Raw genomic sequence first — 17660 nt, 5'->3', positions numbered from 1 at the left:
TTTTTGATGAACTTCCCATTATAAGACTTCCTATATTTTCTCATTACAACCCTTCTTTTAAACTCCAAAATCAAATTTGTTACAAGTTGAGTATCTATATTATCCACCTCAAATTTAAATTCATATCCCTACTTCAAACTCTAACTTAAAGTCATAGAAAATAAAACACTTATATTATTTCACTAAAATTCCTGAAACGCACTTTTAAAAAGAAGAAAAAGACAAGTTGGATGTATATTTTCATAGCTCATGTTGTATTGTTGTTGGATTCAAGCCGCTAAAACACAAATACATTTTTTTTTCTCATTTAAACCTTGTTCAAAGCCAAACGGAAAACGATTCAGATTGAAGGAAGAAGGAAGAAGGAAGAAGGAGGAAGGAAGGACATCTTCAAGCGGCGCCAGATGCCAAGTGTGGATAGGCTGTGAGACACACCCTGAGCATCTGACTGTATTGCCTTGCCAGTGAAGGAAAATGCTGCCTGCTGAGAGTCATAATGGCTGGCATTGGCCATTTGGCCTTGGCAATGGCAATGGTAATGGTAATGGCAATGGCGAAAGGTAAAAAGGGCAAGCCTTTTTTTGTTTTCTAACTTTGTCAGCTTCAGGAGTGGAGTCAGATGGCAACCAGTCTCACAGTCTGTGGTCTCGTGCCCCAACCTAACAAGATGAGCACAAACTCCCACAGAAAGGACAGTCGTGAATTTAAGGCAGACTCTAAATCTCTGCAAATCGCGATCTTGATTTCCAAAACTCCATTGCCGAACACAGAAACTATTATATTCCCTTCCCTGGTTATCATTTATGGCCTTTCCTTTTATCTGCCGGCTGCAGCAGCATGGAATGCGTGCAGCCAAATCCCTATTAAAGCCCATCGCTTGCAGCGCAGCGCTGTCGGTTTTCAAGTAGAGAAGAGGAAGAAGGCAGAGGGGAGAGGAAGGAGAGGGCGGTGCAGAAACCTGGAAAGCTGGGATTCTTTTTTTTATTTTAAATCTTAATCTGTGCTTGATTGTTTGGTGTCAGCTTCCTTATTCTCTGGGGATTTCTTCTCGCCTTCGAAGTCTCAGCTCTTCCCTTCTTGTCTATCCGTGTTGGCATGGAGTCATCGGAGCGGCATGAGGAGGTCATCAAGTTCCAGCAAGCCCTGGGCCTGCCCCCGACGGGTGAGGCGATCCAGAAAGCAGGGATCTTTTGCCTTCCGCCGCGGTGGCGGCGGAGAAGGATGGCCAAAGGAAGCAACTTGCGCCGAAGCGGAGCTCCAACAAGGACCGGCACACCAAGGTCGAGGGCCGGGGGAGAAGGGTCCGGATGCCCGCTCTCTGCGCCGCTCGGATCTTCCAGCTTACCAGAGAATTAGGGCACAAGTCCGACGGGGAGACTATACAGTGGCTCCTCCAGCAGGCGGAGCCCTCCATTATCGCTTCCACCGGCACAGGTACAATCCCGGCCTCCGCACTCGCCTCCGCCGGTTCTATCTCCCGCCCTGCCGCCCCCACGGCCGCTACAAGGATCCACCCCAAGCTCGATGAATTAGGACAGGGAGCTGCGGCCGCCCCTTGGACCATGTTGGGGTCTGCTAACTTTGCCCGGCCCCCCCTTCCAGGGTTGCTGCTGCCTCATGGTGTCCTCCAATCCGGACTGTTCCACTCTGGGCCACCGCCGGCGGCGGAGTCAAGTTCCAGACTTGGGACTGCGGCCAGCAGCAATGGCTCTTCGATGAGCGGATTCGTACAGAAATCGGGGGTGCATGGCTTGGATTTGACTGGCAATGACATGAGCACAATGAGCTTTGTGTCGATGCTAACCGCGCATGGGCAGCAGGTGCCCGGGTTAGAGCTCGGCCTCTCCCAGGAGGGGCATGTTGGAATGATCAACCCACAGACCTTGAACCAGTTCTACTCGCAAATTGGGCATATAAGTGGTGCAGCTGGTTCTGGTGAGAGCGAGCAATTTTGCAACCGCCAGCAGCAGCAGGCCTTCTCTGCCAGCGACGATTTGTGCGAGTCAAAATAGGCTCTAGAGGACCTCAACCTAGATCTGATGATCAAACAGAATGAAACATGCAATGTTTAGCCAGTGAGAGTAGCAAATATTCTATGTTTGTTGATTAGTTGGTTTATTTCGTCTGCGTGACTTCGATTTGTATTAAGAAGAGCAATGACACAGGGGTTATTCAGTCACCATAGAACTGGCTGATTGGTTCTTCCCTCTGCCTTTTCCTTAGTCTGCAATCTTCATTTGCATATTCATAATTCCGGTATACTTGCTATGTTTTAGTTCATGCAAATAGTGTCTTCTCCGGTATCAGATTCCAACTCTAATGACTTTTTGATGTCAGCGTGCAGGTCTAGAGGCAGAGCCAGATATTTGGGCATGCAGCTTATTGAGTCATTTAAATCTAGTTCTGTAAGTTGAGTTTTATCTTGTTCAACGATATATCTGTTGTGAGTGCCTTATTCAGTTGTTCTATAAAAAAGGCAGCCTGGTGCACGAAACTCCCGCTATGCGGGGTTCCAGAGAAGGATCCATTGTACGCAGCCTTACCTTGCTTTTTGCAAGAGGCTATTTCCAGGATTCGAACCTGTGACTTTAGTCACAAAGCAACAACTTTTTCAGGATTCAGTTGTTCTATAAGAAAAAAAAAAAAATTTGAAATGATGCTTTGTTTATTTATTCTGTTAATTTGATCTTCTATGGAAAGATGGATATTGATTAATGACATTCTTTACTAATTGAATTACTTTGAGCATAGACGAACGGATGGCCACTTCATGCTTCAAATATGAAATGAATGTTAGTAAAAATTTTGATTATGAAATGCATTGATTACTAATATTATCAAAATAATAATATTAAAATTTTCCCTTATCTGTATTTGCTATGCAATTTGTTACAATTTTTGTCCTTGTATTATGGAGCTCGTAAAATTGAAAATCTTAATATTGATTGTCAGACCAAATGTTAAATTGTGATGATGTTGAAAAAAGTGGGACGATGAGTAGAAATCTTGCCATGTGAGAACAAGGCTTTTAACAACTCTTAAGAGGGAATGGGGTTATTAACTTGTCACCCTTCAAGATAGTTGCATGAGCAGACACCAATATACCCTACATGAGCAACATATAGATATATAAAACAGTAGTAACAATATGAATAGGTTGAAGCATGATTAGTCAAATTGTATAATGAATATATCACAAGATAAATTATACCATAGCATAAGGGGGGGTCAGTACTTTATTCAGATACATCACACTTATATATAAATTTATAAAAGCCACATAATGAGTAACACCCAAATAAAAACCAAAGTAGCACAATAATACATACTCAGACAAAACTCAACAATACTAATAAAAACTATTCAACTATATTATTTCACACAAATCAAACCAGTGGCATAATAAACCATAACTCAATTTGAATTAATCAGTTGAATATCATCTTAGGGTTAGACTACAACCATAATTGACCTTAGTGTAAAGGGCTATAATTATAGTATTCAACTCTGGTGATTTAAATCTAGATAAAAAGCAAATACTTTGAATGGGACTAATAGATGATAGCCTCCACCTTAACACTAGTTATTTCAAGCTTTTTTCAATATTTCAACTCTGACCTTGTAGATAAGAATTGCTGTCTATAACTTCTAATTAAATCCCACAACCAGCAGTCTCTCCTTCTGCCTTTCTTCGTATTCTTTCCATTTTCTTCCTTCTAATTTTTTCTTCTTCTCCATTTTTCTCTTTTCTTCATTCTTTCTTTTCCTTTTATTTTCTTTTTCTTTTTTACTTTCCCTTCCTTCTATTTGTGCTCATCCTCATTTCTCTCTCTCTCTTTTTTTTTTTCTTATTCACAATATTTGCTCTTTCTTTTATTACAAAGGATAGAGCTCCTTAGCTAGCTACCATTGGCCTTTGATTGAAACCACAATTAGCCTTGAAAAGGCTCGCTTCTCTCTCTCTCGTTTGTAGGATTGTGTGAATGTGGTGCTCATCGGCAAGAAGGGAAGGGTGAATTGATGGAGCCTAAAAATTAAAACTTTCTTGCGAGATACAAAGACAATCAAATTTGTTTGTATTGCATGAGGTGCTTGTGTGTGTATGGTTGTTCATGTCAAATATGTAGTGGAAATTGTTGACCTCCGCAAGTGTACGAAAACGTCGTAAATAATAATAAAATATATCGTATCCACAGGGACTGGAATAAGCACTAAAGATGTCTCAATACGAATTAGCTAAATAACTAATCAATTGGTTTTCAAGGAGCTAAGTATGACTATGAAATGTAAACAAAGAAATAAAAGAATAAGAGACAAGAATAAGGGCAATGATAAAGGTATGTTCTAGGAGTTTTGGCTTCTTTGTAATGTTATTCAATGTAATGATCTACCAAATTGTATTCCTCAATTGTCCGTCATTTGTAGAAGGTTGCCGGTTCCCTCTTGCAATAGACAACCGGTCTAGGACTGAAATATATCTAAATGCGATCAATTAGGAATGAACCCTATGTTGTCCTTACACGGGCTTGCCTGTCACGTGCGTCCCTTGGAAAATCAACATAGAAATCCACTACTTCTCAACCTCATTAAGATATAAAGATTTAATATTGTAGGACCGTTGCGGCCGACTAGGAGGGGGTTGTTGGATAACCCTGTAAACACAAAAACAAACAACCCTTCCTCGAACTCTTTAAGCTAACACTTGCATAAATAAAGCAAAGCAGTAAATTAAAAACATAAAGAACGAGACATAAGATATTTACTTGGTTACAACCGATGTGGTTGTTAATCCAAGGAAGTTGAAAGTACTAGAATACTCCTTCAGGCGGAGAAGCCTCTTACAACGTTGACGCGCAGAAACAGAAGCTCAACTACAACTCTAGAGTACACAAGCGTTGAAATTAATTACTTGGAGTTCGTTATAGAGCTTCTGGACCAAGACTATATTTATAGCCTTGGCCGGGGCGCCTGGAAGGGCTTCGGGCGCCCTGGGGGCATAAAACTTTATCCCCCAACGTTTAGATCGAGATTGACTCGATCTAGTCAAACTTCACGGTCCGGGCGCTCGGAAGGGTTCCGGGCGCCCCGGGCTGGTCCGGGCGCCTCGGACTGTTCCGGGCGCCTCGGACCCCCAAGTCAACAGATGTTGACTTTTCTCTGTCGGGATATTTGCTCCGGTTCGGTCCGGGTCTTTTACTCCGGATCCGCTCACTTGGGTGATTTCTGCCATCCGGAAAAGGGCTCACCCGAACCCAACTTCCGGCCTTCTCGAGCAGGTTTCCCTCCGGCTTCTCGTCCCTTGGAATCGCCGCGTGTTTCCTTCTTGTCCACCAACGTACTCATCTGCAGTCTTCGTCCCTCGGTCGCACCTCGTGCCGACCTTCTCGCTAGCTGCGTCTCTTGCTCCCCGAGCAATCTATCGCTCCGGCTTTCGTCCCTCGGAACCACCGCACGCTTCCTTCTCGTCCGCCGGTGTACTCTTGTGCAGCACCTCGTCCCTCGAACGCACCGCGTACCGTCCTTCTTGCTAGCTGCGTCTTCCGCTCGAGTACCTGTGCTCCTAAACTCCTGCACACTTAGACAAAAGATTAGAAACAGACAGGATCTAACTTAACTTGTTGATCACACGAAAACAACCTTGGGGTTCCAACAATCTCCCCCTTTTTGATGTGATCAACCCAAGTTAAGCTAGGGTCAAAATAGACATGAAAATTAAATAATTTATATTGCAATAACGTGCAACAAGATAGAAAAAATTAAAATTTAAAAAAATTTCAATTTTCAATTTTCTAATTTTCTACCTCCTACCTCCCTTTCTAACTCCCCCTAGACTTATACTTTTTCTTCTCCCCCTTTGATCACATAAAAAATTGAGGTTGCAAGAAAAATCTAAGGGTTGACACTTAGAAAAATTATAAAAATCTATTTCAATGATTTTCTGAAAAATATTTTCAAGTCAAGGAGAAATTTCTAAGTCAAAAATAACTTTTGAAAAATTTTTAAGTTTTCGTCATCAAGAAAAAATCTTTCTAAGCCTAAAACTTTATGCAAAAAAATTTAAGAAAATTGATAACATTAAAAAAAATTTCTATGCATTTATTTATTTATTTATTCTAATGCTTTTATCAGAAAGTTTTAAATTTCCATTTTAATTTATCATAATTTCTTAAATTTGAAGCAAGAAAATTTGAACATGTAAAAATTTGTACAAATTGTAACATGTCATTTTCTATTGTTTTTTGAATTCCTAATTCGCAAAAATATTTTGATAGTATAAATTCTAACTTAATAAAATTTTTCGACAATATAATTTGTAAAAATTCTTTCGGCAATGTCTTTACTTTGTAAAATTCTTTCAGAAAAATATTTTCTAATTTGCAGAATTCATTCGACAAAATATTTTGTAATTCACAAGAATTTTTTGAAAACAAAAATTCTGATTTGCAAAAATCTTTTGATCATTCTTTTGACAGTAGATTTCTTAATCCGAAAAACTTTTTCAACGATTCAATTTCTAATTCGCAAAAATTTTTAGGCAACTTTTCAATTGTTTTAATCAATTGTTCAGAAGGTAGAGGCCATACCTTACTTACCTCGTCGGTCGTTGGTTCTCCCCCTATTGAATTGCTTTCTTCTGGAGACTCTCCCCCTTTCTCGATGCTCATCTCGGATGAGCTTTCTTCATCTTCAGGTGGGTCTTCCACTATGATTGTTGTGTCGGCAATTTCCTTGGTCTCAGTTTCGACTTCTTCTGATTCTTCATTAATCTTCAAGAACTTTTCCCAAAGTTCTTTTGCGCTTTTGTATTCTCCGATTCTGTCGAGATCTTCATCTAGTATTACGGTTAGAAGATGAAATTCTGCCCGACCGTTTGCCATATACTTGTTACGTTGCTTCTCGTTCCAGAGGTGTTTATCGAGTTCTTCTCCATTCGTTGTCTTTGGTGCTTTGAAACCAGATTTCAATATTAAAGAAATACCAAAATCTAAATTTAAATATACCTCCATTTTTTGTTTCCAAACAGCAAACTCCCCCTCGAATGCAGGTGGGTAGACATTAGTTCTGGCCATCGATTTGTAGCTTCAGTCGGCGGTTAGTTCTTCTGAGGCGTCTCGGCTCTGATACCACTTGTAGGACCGTTGCGGCCGGCTAGGAGGGGGTTGTTGGATAGCCCTGTAAACACAAAAACAAACAACCCTTCCTCGAACTCTTTAAGTTAACACTTGCATAAATAAAGCAAAGCAGTAAATTAAAAACATAAAGAACGAGGCACAAGATATTTACTTGGTTACAACCGATGTGGTTGTTAATCCAAGGAAGTTGAAAGTACTAGAATACTCCTTCAGGCGGAGAAGCCTCTTACAACATTGACGCGCAGAAATAGAAGCTCAACTACAACTCTAGAGTACACAAGCGTTGAAATTAATTACTTGGAGTTCGTTATAGAGCTTCTAGACCAAGGCTATATTTATAGCCTTGGTCGGGGCGGAAGGGTTCCGGGCGCCTTGGGGGGGTAAAACTTTATCCCCCAACGTTCAGATCGAGATTGACTCGATCTGGTCAAACTTCACGGTCCGGGCGCCCCGGGCTGGTCCGGGTGCCCCGGACTGTTCCGGGCGCCCCGGACCCCCAAGTCAACAGATGTTGACTTTTCTCCGTCGGGACCTTTGCTCCGGTTCGGTCTGCCTCGGTCCGGGTCTTCTACTCCGGATCCGCTCACTTGGGTGATTTCTGCCATCCGGAAAAGGGCTCACCTGAACCCAACTTCCGGTCTTCTCGAGCAGGCTTCCCTCCGACTTCTCGTCCCTCGGAATCGCCGCGTGTTTCCTTCTCGTCCACCGGCGTACTCATCTGCAGTTTTCGTCCCTCGGTCGCACCCCGTGCCGATCTTCTCGCTAGCTGCGTCTCTTGCTCTCCGAGCAATCTTTCGCTCCGGCTTTCGTCCCTCGGAACCACCGCACGCTTCCTTCTCGTCTGCCGGTGTACTCTTCCACAGCACCTCGTCCCTTGGACGCACTGCGTGTCGTCCTTCTCGCTAGCTGCGTCTTCCGCTCGAATACCTGTGCTCCTAAGCTCCTGCACACTTAGACACAAAGTTAGAAACAGACAGGACCTAACTTAACTTGTTGATCACACGAAAACAACCTTTGGGTTCCAACAAATACATCCAATCTATCCTACCCTCTTGAAATACCTAATTTCTCTCTCAAGATTATCTCTCAAATGTCCTTACACGGGCATGTTCCTGTCACGAACGTCCCTCAGAAAATCGAATGAGAAGCAATCCATACAAGATCCACAAGATATTCAAACATTCAATCAAGCATGGTAATTAAGCCCTAATCACAACAATCCACACAAGAAAGAATAGATACTAAACGGGGCAAAATCATAGAAATAGGAATCTTGGCAAATCCACAAGAGTTTACATCAAATCTCCATTACAAATACTCCCTCCATCCTAGAACAAGAGATCTAATCCATGGAACAAGGAAAGAATCCCAAAGAATAGGAAAAGACAAACATCTTGATCCCCAAATCCAAGAAAGAAAGGGAAGAAAAGCTTATTTACGATGAAGAACCGTCTTCGAATCCAACCCTTGTTCTCCCGGAGTCGAAGCGTTGAAGATCCGCCCTTGATCGTCGGAAATCCCTCCAAGAAGGTGGAGGAACGCCCAAATCTTGAATTCCCCCCAAAAGGGCGAAGATTTCCTTTGAAATGAAGAAGAAATCTTTATATAGAGGGGGAAAATCGGGCGTCACACGGCCCCAGGACCTGGCTGTGTGTGAGACACGACCTGGCTCACTCCCCTCTCTGCCAGTCTCACACGGCCGTGTGTGAGACACGGCCACGTCTGGCTCTGCCACTGCACTCCTTGCACGGCCGTGTAGATCCACACGGCCTGCACTACCTCCCGCTCTGGAGCTCCTGCACGGGCCACGTGAAGCACACGACCAGGGGATTCTTGGCCTCTGGAATTGTCGCACGGGCCGTGTGTAGCACACGGCCAGGGCATTCTTCGGCTCTGGAAGGCTTGCACGGCCGTGTAGTGTACACGGCCTGGCTTCCTCTGGTTTCTCATCTTGGCACGGTCGTGTGAGGTTCACACGGCCATGACCACTTCCTTTCCTGTTGCAAAACACGGGCAGTGATCCACACACAGCCTGGGCAATCCCCAATGGCAGGGTCGTGTGAGGTACAAGAATGGTGCCTTCCTCCTTTGCTTCGCTTGCAGATTTGGCCTTGAACACGAAACATTCACCAAATTCGACTCCTGTGTACAGAAAATGCACAAAAGCAGATCTCCGAACAAAAAGAGTAAATATGCTAAAAGGAAAGCTGGAAGTACGAAAATACGTAGACAAAACATGTACAAAGTATGTGAATGTGCGTCAAAACATGCTAAATAAGTGTATACAATCTATGCATATCAGAAATATAAGAATACAAATAAAACCATATCCTGCTTCTAATCCATGACATATCACTCATCAATGAGATCCTATAAAGATTTCAATAATCGAGTCCCTTCATGAGAAGTAATGAGATAACCCTCTTACAATGCCTCCTAAGTTGTGTTTTCAATACAACTCTCCTCTTAAATATAAATGATGAAATGTAACATAAGCAAAAAAAAAAATTACCAAAAGCTTGAGTTGATGCCTTTAACCATGTCCAAGTCCTTCAAGACCTTTGAGTAGTGTAGACACTTGTATGAAGGAGTTTAGGAGTTTTAAGTTCATTTCCATGGAACCATGCTAGCCCAAAGCTCTTGAAAAGCTTTTATAGAAAGTCCTCTAATGACTCTATTTTGTATGCTTGTAGTCGAGAGGAAAGCCTCAAATTAACGGCTTAAACAATAGTACTAATTGTGTAGCCAACGACTAATTGAGTAGTTGATTGGGAATTTCTTCCAAGGACTGACTTATGCTTCAAGTTGATTGGATCCTTTCAATCGACATGCTCGAATAGAAATATTACATTCTTCAAAGCTTGTTAATCATGTTGAAATCAGTCCTCTAATGACTAATCTCAGCACGATTAGTATGTTCACGCCTCTAGTGGTATCCACACGAGCACAATTGCTGCCTGTCTCATGAGCACAATTAGAGAATCACGATATATTACCCATAGTACTAGCTACCATGCATATATATATAAGTTTAGATAGAACCCTAACTTTTAGGGTTTTCTTATCAGATAAGACGTGTTCGCAACCACCAAGTCTTATCTAACAAGACTTTATAAAACGTGGCCATATCTTATCTAATAAGACTAAAATAAAATGTGGCCAAGTCTTATCTAATAACGTGGTCAAATCTTATCTACTAAGATATTATCTAATAATGTGAGCTTCATTTGGTTTTGGTTTATTTGAAAAACCCAAATAAAACCTTTTAATCTAATAACTTTAAGATCTAATTCGATTAACCTAGAAATCCAACAAGATTAACGTGAGATTTTGATTGTATTCTCAACCGTTTTGACCATGTCCTCTTTCACCACTCACCTGTTGGGTCTATCTCCTATCGGTTTGTCTTAGAGTTCACCTCACTTCAAGCCTTCATTACCTTAGATACACTAAATTATCCAAGCTTTCTCTAATGTGCCCTCCTTCTCACTTGGCTTACCAAGTTTACGTCGGTACAAGCAATCAAGCTATTAGGCCAACAACCACTTTGTGTTGTGCGTACCTATGGTCCCCCAAATACACCAAACTCACTAAGCTTGCTCCTTTCCATCTTTTGCCTTGCTTCAAAATTCATCTCATTATGTTACAGACTTCTGAGCTATTGAGTACAAATCATTCAAACAACTTGACTCTATCAAGCTCTGCAAGCTCCATTTGCACTCAATAACGACTAAAACCATAACATTGGTAAAGTGATTTGTTTGAAAGAGAGGATGAAAATTATGTGGCAAAATGTGGAAAAGCAACTTTTAATTTGTAACTTTAGTTTTCCAATAGAACTTCAATTACTCAATTAGAAAAGGTACACAACCCTTGTATCTAGTTGAATCTTTGACTTTTACCAAGTCTCAAGATTAGAATTTAGAATTACTTAAAGAAGACGCGCAACTCTGGTACTATATCTAGTGGAATCTATGGCTATACCAATTAACTCTTGATTAGGTTGTTTTAGCAAGATGTGTTGTGCCCAAAAGATGTCAACATATCTCCACAATGACATGATATTATCCACTTTAGGTCTAGGCCCTCGTGCCTTTGCTCTTGGGCTCTCCCCAAAAGACCTCATACCAATGGAGATATCATCCATCCTTTTAACCCCATGATCTTTACCAAATCTTTCCAATGTGGGACTTTGATTGAACCCCAACAATCTTCTCCTCAAACGAAGGACCACAATTACTCTCATAGTTTGGTCCCCCCGTGAGCATTCAGTCATCTTGACCTATTCTGGGCCTCCCTGTAAGCAGCTGGATCCAGTTAATCTTGACTTGCTTCAGGCCTATTCGCGAGCATCTGGTCACCCCGACCTGCTCCAGGCCTCCCCGCAAGCATCTGGTCACCTTGACCTACTCCGAGCTCCCCGCGAACATCCGACCACCCTGACCAACTTTGAGCCTCCCCGCGAGCATTCAGTCATCCTGACCTGCTCCGGGTATCCTTGCAAGCATCTGATCACCCTGACCTACTCCGGGCCCACCCTCAACTTCGTTCAAGGCCACCCCACATGGCATCTGGTTTGGACCATCGCTCTGATACCATTTATTGTGCCCAAAGGATGTCAACATATCTCCACAATGATATGATATTATCTACTTTAAGCCTAGGCCCTCATGGTTTTGCTCTTGGCTCTCCCCAAAAGGCTTCATACCAATAGAGATATCATCCATCCTTTTAACCCTATGATCTTTACCAAATCTTTCCAACGTGGGACTTTGATTGAGCCCCAACAAGATGACTACAAATATCACACACTACAGGTGGAAGAAGGTTTAAAATTTCGACCCGTGTCGAGGTTTCGGTCTCAGACTGGAACGATATGGTTTCAGTATCTCGTGTTGATACAGTTTCAGTATTTTTTATTTATCTATAGTAATTATAAGATAAATATGTTTATTGTGTATATAAAAATAAGGTCAATATTGATTTATTATAAGTTCTCAATTATTGAATAATTTAATATTGTTAGAAAAAATAATTAAAAATAATTTTATTTAAATAGAATTGATATATCAATAATTCAAATTAAAATGAAAGTATCTATAATAATAATAATAATAATAATAATAATAATAATAAGTATATAAATTAATACAAGATATTACTTTATATTAATAATAATTATATAAATTAACTATTTATTCATTTAATTAATTATTAATTAAATAATATATATTTTAACTAGTACAAAAATATCAAGTAAACAATTTTTAAAAAATAAAAAAAAATATCAAAATATAAATATAATTTATTAGAATTTTTTAATTTTTTATAATTTTTAAAAAATTTAAATGAAATTTTAAATAATAAAAAATATATTAGAATATAAATAAGAATTATTATATATTTTTTTAAATTTTAAAATAAAATTTAAAACATTATTTTTTCCAAAATATTAATTAATAAAATTTATTTAATTTAATTTAATTTTAAATATATTTTTAATATATTTTATTAGGATAATTTAATTAGGGTTTATAAAAGCCTCTTTGAAATATCGCACATCCTCCTTAAGAATTGTTTAAATTAATTAAATAAAATAAATAATTATTAAAAAAGGAAAAAAAACCCGCGTACGCGAGATCGCCCGTGATCATCGCGGGCGATCCTGCGAGGGGCGCCCGGCAGCGCTGGAAGCGTCGCCGGACGCCTCTAGCGACGCCGGAAGGGTCGCCGGAAGCGTCTAGCAACCCTGTCGGACGCTTTCGGCGCCACAGAAGGCGTCGTGCGCGATGCCTTTGTTGCCGAAGGCATCACGGGACGCCGCCGGAGCCATCCCGACGTCCCGCATCTCCTCCGGCGCCGCTGAGACAGGGACGCCTCTCATGCTAGTTTCGGCTGCCCGGCGGAACGGTAAAAACCGTCCGTGCCGGGCGGCATGGAACGACATTTCATACCCTGGGTGGAAGTATGCAATTGATATCAACCCCTAAAGGCGAAGTTGCATAAACAGGAACAAATTAACATCAAGGTATTATATTCGTTTTTAACATTAAACTTTATTTATATGAATTTGTATCTATGTCAGACATTTAGCTTGATAGATTACGAGGAAGTAATATTTTTTTTTTTACTTTCCTCCAAAACTTGAAAAGGAATTTGAGAAAGGAAGTTTCTTGGTATTTTTCTTTCTGAAATAAGGCATGTAACCCACCTAATCGATTATAAAATAAGTCTACATGCAAAGAAGTAGGAAAGAATATGTATAGCAGCATTAGTATTTACAATCGGTGAGAAAACGATTTTTATAATGTGTACTGCCAACTATGAAAAAGATTACAGTATGAAAAGATCAACTCTAAAGTGATGCTAACTACATAAACAAAGTATTTATGTTAATGAGTTAATGATTAATTAATTAACATTGAGTTATTGAACAAACTTCATTGATTTACTAATTGCAATATGACTTTCCAATAGTCGATGTAAAATGTAATATCTTACTTTAGTTTGGGGATGGCACCATGAACTTCATAGTTAAAAGCTTAATGCACTTTACATGTAGTCAAAAGTTAAACTTCATCTAACACTGCCATCACTTTTTTATGGCTTCTAATATGTACTAGAAATCCACTGTAGAGTCTCCATTGTTATTATTTCACACTCAAAATATCAACTAATAATAGTTATATCAAAAGACAACTATCCACATCAATGAATTTTATAATAACGTCTTAATGAGATGTGGATACCACAATAAACTTAACTAAATATAATTAAGATTACATTTTAGTTTTCTTTCAATTTTGATGCAATTATAACTAAACTTTGTTTTAACACAGAAGTTCACTGACTAACAAGCAAAATTTATCAGTTAATTTAAATTATGATCTTATTAGTTTGAAACACTAGCACAATTCAAGTAGAAGCATAATAATCATAAAGAAATATCACAAAGAATGAGAATTAGGATGTTTTCATCATATAAAACTTATAATCTAACAAGTCTGGTTTATAATTATTATATGTACAGAGATCAACTTATCAAGTTTATACAAATTAAGATTGAAGGTCTTATACATACATATGTACATATAAAGGGTCATACACAATAATTACACTATTGTGTCTAGGATCAAAGCAATCACCATGCCTTGGACACTAAAATGCTAATATCTTGGTCACAGATATAAACCCATTTGAATAGTGAATAAGATTTGATGATTATACTTAAATATCATATTTAACTAGTAGTGTTGTTTGAACTTCAATTGGCAATTTGCTATAGTTAAACATTCAATCGAGCAATTAACTCATCTTTTATTAAATCATCAGTATCTAGTTAAACTATTTATTTATCAAGATATTGCAACTTCACTTATCTTTAACTAAACAAGCAGAAATAGTATTCAATCATAAACTCCATCTACACTCTGATATATTAAATCTGTCACACTCTAAGTAGAGCATGAGTCGGTGTTGCCACTAGATCCATCCGAGGGGACCAAATGAAATGTCGTTATCATCTTAGGTTTAGACTGCTACCCCAATTAGTTCCCCATTCACAATATCCATGATAACATACCTTGTGGACATAAAAATTTATAATCTATATTGACGGTTCAATGATAGCCGCCACCTTAAGACGACTAAATCAATCACATGAGTTTTCAAGTTGAATTTCAATATAACAATTAACAGAAATGTATACAATATTTTCAATTATCTATTATCTCATATTGTTCTCATTTAAAATACAGACAACAATTATACAAATAATTTAGAAGTGATAAGTGCTACTTTGGTCTCTTTGAATTTCTAAAATGTTTCCATTTGATCACTAATTCCTATCCAATCATGTGCTACAAGACAAATTTTATAATCAAATAAAATATATAACAGAACAAGCAAAAACCTAGGTATCCAGATGACTCTAAGATTAAGAAGGATGCTTATACTATGGGTGAACAACCATTGTCTTACCCTTTTAAAGCAAAGCATGGTACAGTTCTCTATCCATTTGTCCTTCCCTCTCTTCCTCTAGATTCCAATGAGCCTCGACTCCTTTCCTCTATTTCTTTTTCATCTTTCTAAATCTTCCTTTTCTTTTCTCTTCATTTCCAACAACCTGAATGCCTTTTACAAGTCTAGCTCTCTTACTATCTACAACCTCCCTGCTTCTATAATCTTCTCCCTTCTCTTTTGTTTTTCTACAACCCATTTCTTCTTCCTGTCTTTCCTCTTTCTTTGCTTCTTCTCTATCTATTTGCTTACTACAGTTTCCTTCCCAAATCATTGTCTATAGCTTCAAATCAAATTCAAAAGTCTTTCTTCTTCTCCTTTCTTTTTCCTACTATTCTTTCCTTCTTCTCCCTTCATTTTCTGTTTCCTCTCTCTCTCCTCCTTTTTCCTTTTCTTTTCTTTCTTATTTTGATCCTTTCTTTCCTCTATTTTCTTCTTTTCCATCACTGACCTCTCTCTTTGATCACGTTCCTCCTTAACTGTGATGGCTGGCCTTTAGTGGAAACCTCAGCTAACCATCACAGTGGTTGTTAATTCAGCGAGCTAACCTCACACAACCACCCACTCTTCCTCCATTCTCAAAAGTTGTGGGGTGACGACCTCTCTTAGTGGGTGTTCCGCAACAGTGGCTCAGAAAGGAGACAGGAAATTGTCATCGAGGGAGAATTGTCATCGAAGGTGAAGGTTTGTGCATTGGGAGGTACTCATCCATTGCCAATGCAATGATTTATTTTTTAGTTGCATGCTGAGTGGAAAATAAGTATTATTTTATCAGGTAACCGATCTTCTATTCAATGGTAAATAAACAGACAAAATGGAAGTTATATAATAGATTTGATAGATCATATTTTTTTGGTAAAATTAAAATGTGATAGATCTACAATTTAGTAATTTTTTGTTAAAACAATGAATTCACCTCAAGGTCTTCACAATCTATCTTATATGGTGTCAATCAGGTAACCTTGACAACTTAAAATTCAAATCTTATTTCTCAAAATATTAGTTGAAGGATGTCTTTTGATTGTCCTTGTAAAAAAAGTACATGCTACTGGAAGTCAGCTTTATCCTTTTCCCTTTGTTCGACAATCTTGCATCCATCATCTAATAATAAAAAATAGCAAATCTGATCGTTGAAACTATGCACAGCTGCATGTGGACCAACTGTACTCTTTCATAATAAGCAGTCATACTTTTTAAGGTAAATTATGCTTGTGAATTATCACAACTTTTTGAGATAGTGAACTTTGAAATTTTAGAGTTTATCTTGCCCAACTATCCCGTAAAATACTTTCTTTTGTTTGGTTTTGCATCTTTGGCCTCATGAATTGACATGCCCCTGGAACTTGTTTTTGTTTCTTTCCTGTTAGAGATTTGCTTCCTGTTGACCCATCTATATTCAGTTGTTTACTACAGCCTCGTTGAGTGCCATGCTTGCACAACTTATGATGATGATGGCACTGGTCAATGTCCAGCGATTTATTCATCCATGGATTGCCTTCGATACTCAGATAAAGGGTAAGACAAGAATATTGCATTAAGTATGTTGATTTCTTGTATTCCTTTCAATTACTGACTAATTGCATCGGTTCGAAATATTCATCTTTGAATTATTTTTCACTTGTTGGTTATTGGCCCCCTCGATTTTTCATTCATAGGTATCTAATTATCATGATTTATAGGAGATCATGTGTACTTAACTTCAGTAATCTGGTGTTTTTAACTTCGAAAGTAAACATTTGAATTGTTATGGACAAGTAAATACAAATGAACTCCATTTGTTCTTCCTTGATGGAATTTTCATCTTCTTCAGACTTTGAAACTCATGTAGAATGTTTTTCAATAGTAGCAAAGCATCTCATCCATGGAATGCACACCAAAAATGTTAACTACCAGTACATTTATTTGCAAAATTGTTGTGATGACGCAATGTTTCAACACTAGACTGACGTCAAACTGGTAAAGGAATTAGGTCATAGTGACAATTTAAATCTAGAAAATAGAGAAGACTAACTGAAAAAAATTTCAGGTACCGAAGGAGCTCTTTATCAGCTAAGATTGAAAGTGCATATTGAAAAGTTCATGCTTCAAGTGAACGGTATGAGAACCTTTTAGTAAACAAACCATGAACTGTCTATCTTTGTAGTTATTGCTTCAGTGAGCTAATTTGTCCATAAAACCACTTCAAATTTGCTTCCTTTCATATTTTTGTTCTGTTATTCTTGGATCTAAAACTGTGCATGAAATGTTCTCTTTGCTACTTATCGATTTCAGAACAGCCTCACTTTCTAGCTGAAGAGAAAACAGTGTTTCTTATTCCGATCATAGTTCTAATTCATTTGTAAATTTATCTCTAACTTTCCTTCCAACTATGGCATCAAATAATATCACGGTATCATTTAGAGTTAATTATGATTTATCAACATGTCAATTAAGATCACTTTAAATTTGCTTATAGCGATTTACAAGTCCTGGCATCTCTAATTCTTTGATGAACAATATATCAGGATT

The 17660-nt window shown here is 38.7% G+C and overlaps 1 pseudogene; it reads left to right on the top strand.

Moving 5' to 3' along the window:
• Nucleotides 1–326: 326 nt before the first annotated feature.
• Nucleotides 327–17350, top strand: LOC122020238 (annotated as a pseudogene).
• The last annotated feature ends 310 nt before the right edge of the window (nucleotides 17351–17660 follow it).

The sequence above is a fragment of the Zingiber officinale genome, chromosome 9A, assembly GCF_018446385.1.
Source record: "Zingiber officinale cultivar Zhangliang chromosome 9A, Zo_v1.1, whole genome shotgun sequence".
In the NCBI taxonomy this organism is placed as follows: domain Eukaryota; kingdom Viridiplantae; phylum Streptophyta; class Magnoliopsida; order Zingiberales; family Zingiberaceae; genus Zingiber; species Zingiber officinale.
The sequence above is the reverse complement of the archived record's forward strand: the minus strand, read 5'-3'. Positions and strand labels throughout refer to the sequence as shown.